The sequence below is a fragment of the Salvelinus namaycush genome, unplaced genomic scaffold, assembly GCF_016432855.1.
Source record: "Salvelinus namaycush isolate Seneca unplaced genomic scaffold, SaNama_1.0 Scaffold724, whole genome shotgun sequence".
NCBI classification, from domain to species: Eukaryota; Metazoa; Chordata; class Actinopteri; order Salmoniformes; family Salmonidae; genus Salvelinus; species Salvelinus namaycush.
The window spans coordinates 40,546-58,157 of NW_024061447.1; the positions used below are offsets into that span (position 1 = coordinate 40,546).

At 45.6% G+C, this 17,612-nt stretch overlaps 1 long non-coding RNA gene across 1 annotated transcript; it reads right to left on the reverse strand.

Moving 5' to 3' along the window:
* Positions 1–2,123: 2,123 nt before the first annotated feature.
* LOC120042590 lies at positions 2,124–17,288 on the reverse strand. Its single transcript, XR_005476170.1, has 3 exons — positions 16,554–17,288; positions 14,978–15,132; positions 2,124–2,245 (listed from the first exon to the last, which is right to left on the reverse strand). It is a non-coding gene; the product is annotated as an uncharacterized LOC120042590 (long non-coding RNA).
* Between the last annotated feature and the right edge of the window lie 324 nt (positions 17,289–17,612).

The following is a 17,612-nucleotide window of genomic DNA, read 5'->3' on the forward strand; positions in this document are numbered from 1 at the left end:
TCTACAGATTCTCTTTTCTCTCTGTATTTGTTGGCTTGGAAATGTTGATACCGGAGACTGTTATCAGAAGAAACTGTGTAACCAAGCATTTATAGAGGCTGAGAAATGCATTATAATTAATTGGAAGGTTGGTTATCCTCCAACAATGTCACAATGGACGGCAGAAATGTCTCGTTATGTATCACTAGATTTGATTTACTGGTCAACGTTCATGAGGTCAGGATGCCTTATATGGAAAACTGTAGGACAAAAGGAGTCTGTATAAAAAACATGACCACTTCATGTTTTCAACAGCTGCTGGGTTGTTCAGTCCTGGTGGTCTGCTGTCCTGTGGGTTGTCACTCTGGCCTTGACCTAACACACCTGAAACCAACAATGAATGTTTCACTAAGATCCTAAAGCTGAGTGGGATGTGTTGGGTTGGGGTGGTGGAGGACGGGCCGACCCAGCTACACCTTACAGTAAATACAAAAGTATGTGGACACCCCTTCAAATTAGTGGATTCGGCTATTTCAGCCACACCCGTTCCTGACCTGTGAATAAAATCGAGCACACAGCCATGCAATCTCCATAGACAAACATTGGCTGTACAATGGCCTTACTGAAGAACTCAGTGACAATCAACATCATAGTATGCTACCTTTCCAACAAGTCAGTTCATCAAATGTCTACCCTGCTGGAGCTGCCCCGGTCAACTGTAAGTGCTGTTATTGTGAAGTGGAAACATCTAGGAGCAGCAGTGGCTTAGCCTCGAAGTGGTAGCTCACACAAGCTCACAGAACGGGACCGCGAGTGCTGAAGTTTGTCGCGTGTAAAAATCATCTGTCCTCGGTTGCAACACTCACTTCCGAGTTCCAAACTTCCTCTGGAAGCAACTTCAGCACAAGAACTGTTTGTCTGGAGCTTCATGAAATGGGTTTCTACAGCCGAGCAGCAGCACACAAGCCTAAGATCAACATGTGCAATGCCAAGCGTCTGCTGGAGTGGAAACACTTTCTCTGGAGTGATGAATCACGTTTCCCCATCTGGCAGTCAGAACCACAAACCTGGGTTTGGCAGATGCCAGGAGAACGCTACCTGGCCCAAAGCATAATGCCAACTGTAAAGTTTGGTGGAGGAGGAATAATGGTCTGGGGTTGTTTTTAATGGATCGTGTTAGGCCCCTTAGTTTCATTGAAGGGAAATCTAATCGCTACAGCATACAATGACATTATAGACTATTCTGTGCTTCCAACTTTGTGGCAACAGTTTGGGGAAGGCCCTTTCCTGTTTCAGCATGACAATGCCCCTGTACACAAAGCGAGGTCCATACAGAAATAGTTTGTTGAGATCGATGTGGAAGAACTTTACTGGCCTGCACAGGGCCCTGACCTAAACCCTATTGAATACCTTTAGGGATGAATTGAAACGCCGACTGTGAGCCAGGCCTAATCGCCTAACCTCACTAATGCTGTTGTGGCTGAATGGAAGCAAGTCCCTGCAGCAATGTTCCAACATCTAGTGGAAACCTTCCCAGAAGACTGGAGGCTGTTATAGCAGCAAAGGGGCACCAACTCCATATTAATACCCATGATTTTGGAATGAGATGTTAGATGAGCAGGTGTCCACATACTTTTGGTCATGTAGTGTACATTCCCCTTCCATGCAAATGTGTAACTCTCTTTGCAGATGAGATTAAATCTAATTACATTTTTTTAAATCATTTTTTAAATCATTAATTTCAGAGGTCAGGGTCAAGCTGAGCCGGACCAAGATTCGAAAAGGTTACTGGTTATGATGACATCACTGGTGAGAAGTCAGTAATGACAAGATATTCAGTTGGCTGCATGTTAGTCTGTCAGCCCCATCTCTGTTGACATCTCACTTTCTCCCCTCCTTCTAGCTCTCCTTATCTCTGTTGACATCTCTCTTTCTCTCCACGCCTTCTCTCTCTCTCTCCTTCCTCTCTCTCTGTTCCTCTCTCTCTCTTCCTGACAGATAGCATCAGACCTGTTGACTTGGGTAACAGACCTCTAGCATCTACACCCCCCCTTCTCCTACTCTAACATCAGACCAATATAATATATAATATGTAAAGTATTAGTAGTTCCATAAAACACTACTTGTTATTGGGTTTTAGAATGGTTTGTATGAACACATGACTTTCTTCATGTGGTATAATAAAGTTGACTAATATTGAACTGCTATAATCACTGTAGATTTATACTCTACCTACCTGGTGGACTGACGCTTTGAGCCTGGAGATCTGAGGAGAAAGAGAGAGACAGAGGAGAAAGAGAGAGAGAGAGACAGAAAGATAGAGAGAAAGGGAGGAGTCAGAGGAAGAGAGAGGCAGAGATTAAATCAACATAACATGACCTTTCATGATGTGATGGGGAAGATAGGCGTATCGTTGGTATGGTGCAACAACACCCATGTGTAAACACATTCCCCATCTCTCCTCCACCCTCCTCTCTCCTCTACCCTCCTCTCTCCTCCACCCTCCTCTCCCCTCCCCTCCTCTCTCCTCCACCCTCCTCTCTCCTCTACCCTCCTCTCTCCTCTACCCTCCTCTCTCCTCCACCCTCCTCTCTCCTCCACCCTCCTCTCTCCCCCCCCCTCCCCTCCTCTCTCCTCCAACCTCCTCTTTCCCCCCCTCTCCTCTCTCCCCTACCCTCCTCTCTCCCCTACCCTCCTCTCTCCTCCACTCTTTTCTCTCCTCCACTCTCCTCTCTCCTCCACCCTCCTCTCCCCTCCCCTACTCTCTCCCCCCCCCTCCTCTCTCCCCTCCCCTCCTCTCTCCTCCACCCTCCTCTCTCCTCCACCCTCCTCTCTCCTCCAACCTCCTCTCTCCCCCCCTCTCCTCTCTCCCCTACCCTCCTCTCTCCCCTACCCTCCTCTCTCCTCCACCCTCCTCTCTCCTCCACCCTCCTCTCTCCCCTCCCCTCCTCTCTCCTCCAACCTCCTCTCTCCCCTCCCCTCCTCTCTCCCCTACCCTCCTCTCTCCCCTACCCTCCTCTCTCCTCCACCCTCCTCTCTCCTCTCCCCTCCTCTCTCCTCCAACCTCCTCGCTCCCCTCCCCTCCTCTCTCCTCCACCCTCCTCTCTCCCCTCCCCTCTCCTCCACCCTCCTCTCTCCCCTACCCTCCTCTCTCCTCCGCAAATCTCTCTATCCCCTCCCCTCCCATCCTCTCTACTCTACCCTTCTCTCCTACCCTCCACTCTCCCCTTCCCTCCTTTCTCCCCTCCCCTTCTCTCTACCCTACCTTCTATCCCCTACCCTCCTCTCTCCTCTACCGTTCTCTCGTATCTACCCTCCTCTCTCCTCTACCCTTCCCTCTCTCCTACCCTCCTCTACCCTTCCCTCTCTCCTACCCTGCTCTCCCCAACCCTCTTTTCTCCTTCTCAAATCTCTCTCCCCAACCCTCCTCTCTCTCTCTCTCTCTCTCTCTCTCTCTCTCTCTCTCTCTCTCTCTCTCTCTCTCTCTCTCTCTCTCTCTCTCTCTCTCTCTCTCTCTCTCTCTCTCTCTCTCTCTCTCTCTCTCTCTCTCTCTCTCTCTCTCTCTCTCTCTCTCTCTCTCTCTCTCTCTCTCTCTCTCTCTCTCTCCCTCCTCAAATCTCTCTCCCCACCCCTTCTCATCTCTCTCTCTTTCTCTCTCTCTTCTTGACGTATAGTGTTGGACCTGTTGATCTTGACTCGGCTCATAGACCTCTATCATCTACACCCTCCCTTCTCCTACTCTAACATAACACCAATATAATATATACTCTCATTCATTTACATAGAGACAGATACAATCAATCATTGACACACTGAATATACAACAGTCAGATGCATGACACCATCACATCTTAACTGACATTAGTGCCTGTCCCCAGGTGGACAGTTAGGCTACAGTAAAGTACATTTACAGGTGATCACATCATTGTCCTGCTTTGAGACACATTTTTACTGTCTAATTCCAGTTGCATGTTATTTTACTAGCCCTGCAAATGGTAATATATCTTACAATATCAAAACATATCTCAGTAACTGTCACAAGTGTATATCAACATAACAGCCTCCTACCTGTGCTCCACAACAGGGTCATCAGTATCACGGCATATATCATATCTGTCTCTAACTGGGGCTCCACTGAGCGAAACAAGACTACTGTCATGAAGAGAGGACTGAAGAGTGAGAAATACTGCTAGGCTATATGACTTCTATCTCATTACTTCCTGACTTCTATGACGTGACAAACCTTTAAGCAGATAAGATCAGTTAAACCCACCTACCTACAGGAAACACTGACATTAGAAAAACTCCACAGGAAACTGCTGGCAGAGCAGCAAAGTTACACATAGCGTCTGCTATACTATCAACTCTAACTTTCTACTGCTTGAGTTCACCTTTTATAAAGGTATACTGGACAACATGAATAAGGTCTGGATGTCTTATATTGAAAACAGTACAACAAAAGGAGTCTGTATTGAAAAGATGCCCACTTCAAGTTTTCAACAGCTGCTGGGTTGTTCAGTCCTGCCCTGGGGGTCTGCTGTCCTGTGGGTTGTCCCTCTGGCCTTGACCTAATATACCTGAAACCAATAATGAATGTTTCACTAAGACCCTAAAGCTGAGTGGGATGTGTTGGGTTGGGGCTCTGCAGGGCAGTGGACACATAGGGACAGGACAGGGAGACCCAGCTATATTGTGTGGATGTTAAAGAGCTCTACAGTACTACTAGGTCATATGAGATTAATTGTGCTGTTTCTGTGTTAATGTACGTTTAGGTGTTTCCAATCCTTTCCCTTGGGATGAATACGTAATAAAAAAGTAGGAATGAAATTGTGTTGGAGAGAGAGTTGAGTTATGTACTAGACTGGTGGGGGTCGATGAGAAAATTGAGTTGTGTACTAGACTGGTGGGTCTCGGGGAGAGAATTGAGTTGTGTACTAGACTGGTGGGTCTCGGGGAGAGAATTGAGTTATGTACTAGACTGGTGGGTGTCGGGGAGAGAATTGAGTTGTGAACTAGACAGGTGTGGGTCGGGGAGAGAGTTGAGTTATTGACTAGACTGGTAGGGGTTGGAGGAAGAGTTGAGTTGTGTACAAGACTGGATGGGGTCGGGGAGAGAGTTGAATTATGTACTAGACTGGTGGTGTCAGATCAAGAGTTCAGTTAAGTACTAGACTGGATGGGGTCGGGGAGAGAGATTAGTTATATACTGGTCTGGTGGGGGTCGGGGAGAGAGTTGAATTATGTACGAGACTGGATGAGGTCAGGGAGGGAGTTGAATTATGTACTAGACTGGTGGTGTCAGATTAAGAGTTCAGTTAAGTACTAGACTGGATGGGGTCGGGGAGAGAGATGAGTTATATACTGGTCTGGTGGGGGTCAGGGAGAGAGTTGAATTATGTACTAGACAGGCAGGGCACGGGGAGAGAAATTAGTAATATGCTAGAATGGTGTGGGTCAGGGAGAGAGTTGAGTAATGTACTAGACTGGTGGGGGTCAGGGAGAGAGTTGAGTTATGTACTAGACTGGTGGGGGTCAGGGTGAGAGATGAGTAGTATACTAGACTGGTGGGGGTCAGGGAGAGAGTTGAGTTATGTACTAGACTGGTGGGGGTCGGGAGAGAATTGAGTTATGTACTAGACTGGTGGGGGTCAGGGAGAGAATTGAGTTATGTACTAGACTGGTGGGGGTCAGGGTGAGAGATGAGTAGTATACTAGACTGGTGGGGGTCAGGGAGAGAGTTGAGTTATGTACTAGACTGATGGGGGTCAGGGAGAGAGTTGAGTTATGTACTAGACTGATGGGGGTCAGGGAGAGAGTTGAGTTATGTACTAGACTGGTTGGGGTCGGGGAGAGAGTTGAGTTATGTACTAGACTGGTGGGGGTCAGTGAGAGAGTTGAGTTATATACTAGACTGGTGGGGGTCGGGGAGAGAGTTGAGTTATGTACTAGACTGGTGGGGGTCGGGGAGAGAGTTGAGTTATGAACTAGACTGGTGGGGGTCGTGGATAGAATTGAGTTATGTACTAGACTGGTGGGGGTCTGGGAGAGAATTGAGTTGTGTACTAGACTGGAGGGGGTCGGGAGAGAGTTGAGTTAGATACAATACTTTTGGGTGTCAGGGAGAGAGTTGAGTTGGGTTCAAGACTGGTGTGGGTCGGGGAGATAATTTAATTCTGTTCTAGACTAGTGGGGGTCGGAGAGAGAGTTGAGTTATGTACTAGAATGGTGGGGGTCAGGGAGAGAGTTGAGTTATGTACTAGACTGGTGGGGGTCAGGAGGGATATGAGTTATGTACTAGAATGGTGGGGGTCAGGAGGGATATGAGTTATGTACTAGACTGGTGGAGGTCAGGGAGGGATCTGAGTTATGTACTAGACTTTTAGGGATGATGGACAGAATGTAGTTATGTACTAGACTGGTGGGGATGATGGACAGAATGTAGTTATGTACTAGACTGGTGGGGATGATGGACAGAATGTAGTTATGTACTAGACTGGTGGGGATGATGGACAGAATGTAGTTATGTACTAGACTGGTAGGGATGATGGACAGAATGTAGTTATGTACTAGACTGGTGGGGGTCGGGGAGAGAGGACATAAGAGTGGAACATACTGCTAGGCAATATGACTTTAATCTCATTAGTTCCTTACTTCAATGATGAAAGATAAACTTCTCAGCATCTTATCTTTGATCAGTGGTTGAACCCAGCTACCAACAGCAAACTCATGTGTTTTGAAAACCCCCACAGGAAACTGCTCACATGGCAGCAACGTTTCACATAGCGTCTGCTATACTATCAACTCTAACTTTCTACTGCTGGAGTTCACCTTTTAGAAAGGTCTACTGGACATCTTGAATAGGGTCTGGATGCCTTATATTGAAAACAGTACAACAAAAGGAGTCTGTATTGAAAAGATGCCCACTTCATGTTTTCAACAGCTGTTGGGTTGTTCAGTCCTGTCCTGGGGGTCTGCTGTCCTGTCCAGTTATGTACTAGACTGGTGGTGTCAGATTAAGAGTTCAGTTAAGTACTAGACTGGATGGGGTCAGGGAGAGAGATGAGTTATATACTGGTCTGGTGGGGGTCAGGGAGAGAGTTGAGTTATGTACTAGACAGGCAGGGCCCGGGGAGAGAGTTGAGTTATGTACTAGACTGGTGGGGGTAAGGGAGAGATTTGAGTGATTGACGACTGGTGGTGGTCAGGGAGAGAGTTGAGTTATGTACTAGACTGGTGGGGGTTGGGGAGAGTTGAGTTATATACTAGACTGGTGGGGGTCAGGGAGAGAGTTGAGTTATATATTAGACTGGTGGGGGTCGGGGAGAGAGTTGAGTTATAAAATGGACTGGTGGTGGTCAGGGAGAGAGTTGAGTTATGTACTAAACTGGTGGGGGTCAGGGAGAAAGTTGAGTTATGTACGAGACTGGTGGGGGTCAGGGAGAGAGTTGAGTTATGTACTAGACTGGTGGGGGTCGGGAGAGAATTGAGTTGTGTACTAGACTGGTGGTGGTCGGGAGAGAGTGTTGAGGTTTATACTAGACAGGTGGTGCTCAGGTAGAGAGTTGAGTTATGTACTAGACTGGTGGGGGTCAGGGAGAGAGTTGAGTTATGTACTAGACTGGTGGGGGTCGGGAGATAATTGAGTTGTGTTCTAGACTGATGGAGTTCGTAGAGAGGGTTGAGTTGTGTACTAAACAAGAGGGGCTCAGAGCGAGGGTTGATTTGTGTACTATACAGGTGGGGGTCAGGGAGAGTTGAATTATGTACTGGACTCATGGGGGTCAGGGAGAGGGTTGATTTATAAACTAGACTGGTGGGGGTCAGGGAGAGAGTTGAGTATTTTTCTTGACTGGTGGGGGTCAGTTAGTGAGTTGAGTTATATACTAGACCGGTGGGGGTCAGGGAGAGAGTTGAAGTATGTACTATACAGGTGGGGGTCGGGGAGAGAATTTAGTTTTGTACTAGACTGTTGGGGGTTGGAGAGAGAGTTGAGTTATGTACTAGACTGGTTGGTGTCAAGGAGAGAGTTGAGTTATGTACTAGACTGGTTGTGGTCAGGGAGAGAGTTGAGTTATGTGCTAGACTGGTGGGGGTTGGAGAGAGAGTTGAGTTATGTACTAGAATGGTGGGGGTCAGGGAGAGAGTTGAGTTATGTACTAGACTGGTGGGGGTTGGAGAGAGAGTTGAGATATGTACTAGAATGGTGGGGGTCAGGGAGAGAGTTGAGTTATGTACTAGACTGTTGTGGGTCAGGGAGAGAGTTGAGTTATGTACTAGACTGGTGGGGGTTGGAGAGAGAGTTGAGTTATGTACTAGAATGGTGGGGGTCAGGGAGAGAGTTGAGTTATGTACTAGACTGATGGGGGTCAGGGAGAGAGTTGAGTTATGTACTAGACTGGTGGGGGTCAGGGAGAGAGTTGAGTTATGTACTAGATTGGTGGGGGTCAGGGAGAGAGTTCAGTTATGTACTAGACTGGTGGGGGTCAGGCAGAGAGTTGAGTTATGTACTAGAATGGTGGGGGTCAGGGAGAGAGTTGAGTTATGTATTTGACTGGGGGGGTTTGGGAGAGAATTGAGTTATGTACTAGACTGGTGGGGGTCAGGGAGAGAGTTCAGTTATGTATTAGACTGGTTGGGGTCGGGGAGAGAGTTGAGTTATGTACTAGACTGGTGGGGGTCGGGGAGAGAGTTGAGTTATGTACTAGACTGGTGGGGGTCAGGGAGAGAGTTGAGTTATATACTATACCGGTGGGGGTCAGGGAGAGAGTTGAGTTATGTACTAGACTGATGGGGGTCAGGGAGAGAGTTGAGTTATGTACTAGACTGGTGGAGATCTGGCGTCCAGGCGACCCTGGCAGAAGCAGTGGGTTCTGGGTAAATCACTGGGGAAGCCAGTCCAGAAAAAAGCCACATTACAACCTATGTGTTGTGATAATTGTGTTGTTTCTCTGTAACCTGTTAGTTTATATGCCTTGACACTGTGATATAGAAGTCTAAAACTGAGATTGTAAGAAGACACAGTGGCAGAATATATTCAACCATATTTTTGTTTCATCACAAAACCATAGAGCAACATCTGTCCGGTGAAGTCCACAAAGCATATTACATGTAACAAACAGTTACATGACCTACAGCATGGTCAAGCAAGGTCATGTTTCTGACATCTTCTTACTACTAAACAACTATTGATTTAGAACCACAGAGTTACAGCAAGTCACAAAGACAACAGGAGCTGCCTCCACTATTCCAGCACCATTTCAACTTCAACATTTCAACATCATCAAATCACCTCTGCTTAGTCTAATACAGTGTGTGTGTGTGTGTGTGTGTGTGTGTGTGTGTGTGTGTGTGTGTGTGTGTGTGTGTGTGTGTGTGTGTGTGTGTGTGTGTGTGTGTGTGTGTGTGTGTGTGTGTGTGTGTGTGTGTGTGTGTGTGTAAGTAGGAAACACATGTTGACTCACCCTACTTGTACAGAAACACCAATGTCAACCTCCTCTTTTATGGATCCTACACGTCTATGACTCTGTCATACAGGACATGATTTTAGTTTTTTTTCTCCTAAGGTACCTGGATAAAATGCTTGCTGGCTAGCATAACTTCCTGACATGTTGAACTTCCATCCTCTCAGGCCAGCTAGTTAACATTAGCCTACTACATCTAGCTACAGTACATGTTGAACTTCCATCCTCTCAGGTCAGCTAGTTAACATTAGCCTACTACATCTAGCTACAGTACATGTTGAACTTCTATCCTCTCAGTCCAGCTAGTTAACATTAGCCTACTACATCTAGCTACAGTACATGTTGAACTTCCATCCTCTCAGTACAGCTAGTTAACATTAGCCTACTACATCTAGCTACAGTACATGTTGAACTTCCATCCTCTCAGTCCAGCTAGTTAACATTAGCCTACTACATCTAGCTACAGTACATGTTGAACTTCCATCCTCTCAGGCCAGCTAGTTAACATTAGCCTACTACATCTAGCTACAGTACATGTTGAACTTCCATCCTCTCAGTCCAGCTAGTTAACATTAGCCTACTACATCTAGCTACAGTACATGTTGAACTTCCATCCTCTCAGGCCAGCTAGTTAACATTAGCCTACTACATGTAGCTACAGTACATGTTGAACTTCCATCCTATCAGGTCAGCTAGTTAACATTAGCCTACTACATCTAGCTACAGTACATGTTGAACTTCCATCCTCTCAGGCCAGCTAGTTAACATTAGCCTACTACATCTAGCTACAGTACATGTTGAACTTCCATCCTCTCAGTCCAGCTAGTTAACATTAGCCTACTACATCTAGCTACAGTACATGTTGAACTTCCATCCTCTCAGTCCAGCTAGTTAACATTAGCCTACTACATCTAGCTACAGTACATGTTGAACTTCTATCCTCTCAGTCCAGCTAGTTAACATTAGCCTACTACATCTAGCTACAGTACATGTTGAACTTCCATCCTCTCAGTACAGCTAGTTAACATTAGCCTACTACATCTAGCTACAGTACATGTTGAACTTCCATCCTCTCAGTCCAGCTAGTTAACATTAGCCTACTACATCTAGCTACAGTACATGTTGAACTTCCATCCTCTCAGGCCAGCTAGTTAACATTAGCCTACTACATCTAGCTACAGTACATGTTGAACTTCCACCCTCTCAGGTCAGCTACTTAACATTAGCCTACTACATCTAGCTACAGTATATGTTGAACTTCCATCCTCTCAGGTCAGGGGCACAATGTATGAATTTATGGTTGGATCAGAATCACCGTTATTATCATTGTCCAGTACCGAGAATTAAAACCACAAGTCCAAATCCCTCCATCCATGGCTAATATAGTAAAGGGACTATTTTAGCTGGACAACAACACAATGAGATGAATTCATGTTTTTTCTGTAAATTATGATGTTTGGCTTGTGATGTGATTGGTCTGAAGCCAAATCCAACATGGCTTCCCTTTACACTTTTATTTGGTGCGCCAGGACCAATCACAGCTGAGCGCACTCAGTTTAGCTCAACGCTGATGGACTATTAATTAATAAAACATTTATCAAGGGAGGCCAAATGCTCGCTGGCTTCCCTTTCATTCAATGCTGTGGGCGACAATATAATAAACCCACACAGTATCTAGAACTACACAATTATTAAATATTTACTGACTAGAAATATAATAAACCCACACAACTATAAAATCTCAAAGTAAATTTAAATGCTGTTTGGCCCTAAACAGACAGTACACGACTATCTGACCATTGTGACTGATAGAAAACAGAGAAAAAAAATGGACAATGTAGAGACAATGTGAGCATTGTGGGCCCTAGTGGAGCAGGCTGGCTGAGAGGGCCCTAGTGGAGCAGGCTGGCTGAGAGGGCCCTAGTGGAGCAGGCTGGCTGAGAGGGACCTAGTGGAGCAGGCTGGCTGAGAGGGCCCTAGTGGAGCAGGCTGGCTGAGAGGGCCCTAGTGGAGCAGGCTGGCTGAGAGGGCCCTAGTGGAGCAGGCTGGCTGAGAGGGCCCTAGTGGAGCAGGCTGGCTGAGAGGGCCCTAGTGGAGCAGGCTGGCTGAGAGGGCCCTAGTGGAGCAGGCTGGCTGAGAGGAACCTAGTGGAGCAGGCTGGCTGAGAGGGCCCTAGTGGAGCAGGCTGGCTGAGAGGGCCCTAGTGGAGCAGGCTGGCTGAGAGGACCCTAGTGGAGCAGGCTGGCTGAGAGGACCCTAGTGGAGTCAGCTGGCTGAGAGGGCCCTAGTGGAGAAGGCTGGCTGAGAGGGCCCTAGTGGAGCAGGCTGGCTGAGAGGGCCCTAGTGGAGCAGGCTGGCTGAGAGGGCCCTAGTGGAGCAGGCTGTCTGAGAGGGCCCTAGTGGAGCAGGCTGGCTGAGAGGGCCCTAGTGGAGCCCTTCCCTTACTCTTTCTCTCTTCTCCACAAATCACTCTCCCCCCCCCTCTCTTCCCTCCCTCTCTCTTCCCTCCCCTTCTCTCTCTTTCTCTCCCCTCCCCCCCTCTCTTCCCTCCCTCTCTCTTCCCTCCCCTTCTCTCTCATTCTCTCTCCTCCACAATTCTCTCTCTCCCCTCTCCTTTTCTCTCCCTTACCCTCCTCCCTCCTCTACCTCCTCTCTCCCCTACCCTCCTCTGTCCCCTCCCGTCCTCTGCTCTCCCCACCCTTCCTCTCTCCTCCCTCTCGTTCTGCTCATCTCTCTCTCTAACTCTCTCTTTTCTTGACATATAGTGTTGGACTTGATGATCTTGACTCAGCTCATAGACATCTAGCATCTACATCACTCCCTTCTCCTACTCCACCTTAAGACCTATCTAATATATTGTACATAATATATACTCTCATTCATTTACATAGAGACAGATACAATCAATCATTGACACACTGAATATACAACAGTCAGATGCATGACACCATCACAACTTAACTGACATTAGTGCCTGTCCCCAGATGGACAGTTAGGCTACAGTAAAGTACATTTACAGGTGATCACATCATTGTCCTGCTTTGAGACACATTTTTACTGTCTGCTTCCAGTTGTATGTTATTTTACTAGCCCTGCAAATGGTAATATATCTTACAATATCAAAACATATCTCAGTAACTGTCACAAGTGTCTATCAACGTAACAGCCTCCTACCTGTGCTCCACAACAGGATGGTCAGTACCACTGCAGGTATCATATCTGTCTCTAACTGGGGCTCCGCTGAGCGAAACAAGTCTACTGTCATGAAGAGAGGACTGAAGAGTTGAAAATACTGCTAGGCTTTATGACTTCTATCTCATTACGTCCTAACTTCAATGATGTGAGATAAACTTCTTAGCAACTTATCTTGGATCAGTGGTTGAACACACTACAGCAAACTGATATGTTAAAAAAACTCCACAGGAAACTGCTGACAGAGCAGCAACGTTTCACATAGTGTATCCTATAATATCACCTCTAACTTTCTACTGCTTGAGTTCACCTCTTATAGAATATTGGCTTAATGTTCCAGCACCTCAATATAAACAGTACCAGCACCCAAAATGAGTACTGATGAGGTTTCATGTTAGAGCAGGAGAAGGGGGGATGTGGTGTAGAAGCGAGAGGTCTGTTACCCAAGTCAACTCAACAGGTCTGATGCTATATGTCAGGGTCAGGCTGGGCTGGGACAAGAGAGGAACAGGTTACTGGTTATGATGACATCACTGGTGAGAAGTCAGTGATACAAATATATTCAGTTGGTTTCCAAATTGATGTTTTTTCTAGAAGCAACTTCACCAGCTTGTTGTTGTTGTCATGGTTATTCCTGTTGGGTAGCAACTTCACCAGCTTGTTGTTGTTGTTGTTGTTGTCATGGTTATTCCTGTTGGGTAGCAACTTCACCAGCTTGTTGTTGTTGTTGTTGTTGTCATGGTTATTCCTGTTGGGTAGCAACTTCACCAGCTTGTTGTTGTTGTTGTCATGGTTGTTCCTGTTGTGTAGCAACTTCACCAGCTTGTTGTTGTTGTTGTCATGGTTGTTCCTGTTGGGTAGCAACTTCACCAGCTTGTTGTTGTTGTTGTCATGGTTGTTCCTGTTGGGTAGCAACTTCACCAGCTTGTTGTTGTTGTTGTCATGGTTGTTCCTGTTGTGTAGCAACTTCACCAGCTTGTTGTTGTTGTCATGGTTGTTCCTGTTGGGTAGCAACTTCACCAGCTTGTTGTTGTTGTTGTTGTCATGTTTGTTCCTGTTGGGTAGCAACTTCACCAGCTTGTTGTTGTTGTTGTCATGGTTGTTCCTGTTGGGTAGCAACTTCACCAGCTTGTTGTTGTTGTCATGGTTGTTACTGTTGGGTAGCAACTTCACCAGCTTGTTGTTGTTGTCATGGTTGTTCCTGTTGGGTAGCAACTTCACCAGCGTGTTGTTGTTGTTGTCATGGTTGTTCCTGTTGGGTAGCAACTTCACCAGCTTGTTGTTGTTGTTGTCATGGTTGTTCCTGTTGGGTAGCAACTTCACCAGCTTGTTGTTGTTGTTGTCAGGGTTGTTCCTGTTGGGTAGCAACTTCACCAGCTTGTTGTTGTTGTTGTCATGGTTGTTCCTGTTGGGTAGCAACTTCACCAGCTTGTTGTTGTTGTCATGGTTGTTCCTGTTGGGTAGCAACTTCATCAGCTTGTTGTTGTTGTCATGGTTGTTCCTGTTGGGTAGCAACTTCATCAGCTTGTTGTTGATGTCATGCTTGTTCCTGTTGGGTAGCAACTTCATCAGCTTGTTGTTGATGTCATGGTTGTTCCTGTTGGGTAGCAACTTCACCAGCTTGTTGTTGTTGTTGTTGTCATGGTTGTTCCTGTTGGGTAGCAACTTCACCAGCTTGTTGTTGTTGTCAGGGTTGTTCCTGTTGGGTAGCAACTTCACCAGCTTGTTGTTGTTGTTGTTGTCATGGTTGTTCCTGTTGGGTAGCAACTTCACCAGCTTGTTGTTGTTGTCATGGTTGTTCCTGTTGGGTAGCAACTTCACCAGCTTGTTGTTGTTGTTGTTGTCAGGGTTGTTCCTGTTGGGTAGCAACTTCACCAGCTTGTTGTTGTTGTCATGGTTGTTCCTGTTGGGTAGCAACTTCACCAGCTTGTTGTTGTTGTCATGGTTGTTCCTGTTGGGTAGCAACTCCACCAGCTTGTTGTTGTTGTCATGGTTGTTCCTGTTGGGTAGCAACTTCACCAGCTTGTTGTTGTTGTCACGTCCTGACCTTAGTTCCTTTTTATGTCTCTATTTTGGTTTGGTCAGGGCCTGAGTTAGGGTGGGCATACTATGTTTTTCATTCTATGTTTTGTTCTGTGTGTTGTATTTCTATGTGTTTGGCCTGGTATGGTTCCCAATCAGAGGCAGCTGTCAATCGTTGTCTCTGATTGAGAACCATACTTAGGTAGCCTGTTCCCACCTGTGTTTGTGTTGTTTTCTGTTTTGTGTATTGCACCTTGCGGAACTGTTCGTCTGTTGTTTTTGTACAAGTGTTCATATTTATTAAACGTATTCTGAATACTTACCACGCTGCACCTTGGTCCTCTTCTCCTTATCCCGGCGACATTCGTTACAGTTGTTGTTGTTCTGAAGCATCTTGTGTGATGTAGGTCTTGAGGGTAGAGGGTGAGAGAAGATGGATTCTATTCATATGCTGTCCAGCTTCTGAGAACATATTGTGCTAGAATGGAGAGGAGATCAGTAAACAACAGAATATATGGTGCTAGAATGGAGAAGAGATCAGTAAACAACAGAACATATAGTGCTAGAATGGAGAGGAGATCAGTAAACAACAGAACGTATGGTGCTAGAATGGAGAGGAGATCAGTAAACAACAGAACGTATGGTGCTAGAATGGAGAGGAGATCAGTAAACAACAGAACGTATGGTGCTAGAATGGAGAGGAGATCAGTAAACAACAGAACGTATGGTGCTAGAATGGAGAGGAGATCAGTAAACAACAGAACGTATGGTGCTAGAATGGAGAGGAGATCAGTAAACAACATATTTCGATTCTCTTCACAACTAGACAGTACATTTGACTTATGTTGGTTCCATGAAGAACCCTCTGTTAAATGGAACCCAAAAGGGTTCTACCTGGAACTAAAAGGGTTCTTCAAAGGGTTCTCCTATGGGGACAGTGGAAGAATCCTTCTAGGTTCTAGATAGCACCTTTTATTTAAGAGTGTAGGCCTATATTCAAATCCCCGAGCTGCCCCTGAACAAGGCAGTTAACCCACTGTTCCTAGACCGTCATTGAAAATTAGAATTTGTTCTTAACTGACTTGCCTTGTTAAATAAAGGTTAAAACATAAATAATACAACTAGACAGTTAAATTACATTTGACCTTAAAGTAAAATCCTAATTGTATATGTACTTACCTATATAGACACACTTCCCATGGTTTGACAGAAACAAACCAGCTGTAAAGACTATTTTCCTGACTGTCTCTACTGATGGCCTCTAACAGCAGAATAAAATCAGTGGGATATTTAAACAGCACTGAAACAGAGTAGGTTGCTAGTTGACTATGTGTTGGAAATTGTTTCAATGCTGCCGTCTACAGATCTAATGTATTGTAATACCACATGTACCAATACAGTAGAATTGACAGGGACACTGTGTAATGATACAATGACCCTCCATCCAATGTTCTGCTGCTGTTGTGCAACATTGTGACACCACTGACATGTTTACAGGTTGCCATGCCGATGAAAGAGAAGGTGTTTTCATTCTGTAATAAGGCCTTCACTTCAGTCTGGATGGCTGGTTGACTGCAGACAGGTTACACAGTATCAGTGTAGGTGTTAGGCTGTTTCTGCTCTCCTCCCAACTACTAATGGAATTGTCCTGCCAATGCAACGTATGAAAATGTATCCACTCACTACTGTAAGTCTCTCTGGATAAGAGCGTCTGCTAAATGACTCACATGTTCTATGTAATGTTCAGTTTGACAATATCAATGGAATAGACCAAAGCAGAGCCATGTATTTAGATATGAATACATGACTCTGGGCAAAAACACAAACAGATCTGGGACCTGCCAGACTACACAGTTGACATCATAGGGAAACCCGACTAGCTTCTGGTCCAATACTTACTGACTCGGAGCAGGGCGACATGGAGGAGAAAGTTCCTGACCGAAGACACCACATCTTCATCTCTTCCGGGTCCATCTTCGGCCCGAGTCCCTCCATTTTCAGCATCTTTAGTTAATTATCTGGCGGTGATGTGATCTGATTAGCGGCTGTCTGTCAACCAATAGCCTACTATGCTGTGTTATTAGCTAGAGCTAGACAGTCTGAGTACACTACATCCTGAATGGCCACGAAGATGTGTGTCTGAAATGCACCTTTAAGTTCAGTTGGAGCTGAAACGACGGACAGATATCTCGATTGAGGATAATGTCAGTATTTAGCTAAGTTATTAGCTGTTTTGCTCACTAAAGGCGTAACAAAGTGAAACAGTAGATCGCAAAGCCTCAGTTCCGGGAGAGTAGTGGGTAAAACCATTCACCTCATTAAAAGGGGTGATGTAAACAAAGTTTCCTTTCATTATGTGTTACTGAATTCATACAAATATTTGCTGCCATTGTAGTAAGGTTGGTAATACGAGAGGTCTTCAGACTTACCATTTTTGTATTATTTTCTTTGAAAGAACAACTAGTGTGTTTTGAGTGCTTCTCCCCTATTTGGGAAGTTGGTCTGCCCGCTCCTCAGTCTGAGAGAGATTCTGAGAGCAGGTTCGAGTCCTCTTCCTCTGTACATAAAAACTGTTTAAAACTGTATAACACAATAGTGGTTTTGGAAAACTGGTTCATATATCCTAAAGTCAATAGCGAATGTGGCTATGTATATATTTATTTTTCCGATCCTGAATTGAAGACCTATTTCAGCAAGTTAACCAAGTTTTTGCTGTCTTAGCTAGCCGTGTTAATGACGAGCTAACTAGCACCGTTGGTCTCTGCACTACAATGTCACGCCAGCTATTGCCAGCAGGTGATTTACTAGCAGGTGACTTATTGAAATATGTGAATGTTTATTTTCTAACTACCTTTAAAGGTTTATATAAAAGGGTTGTACTTGTGCTCTGTATTTATGGATTAATATCACTTCACATTGAGGGTATGTATCAATAACGTTACTGTTGCTCCTATCTAA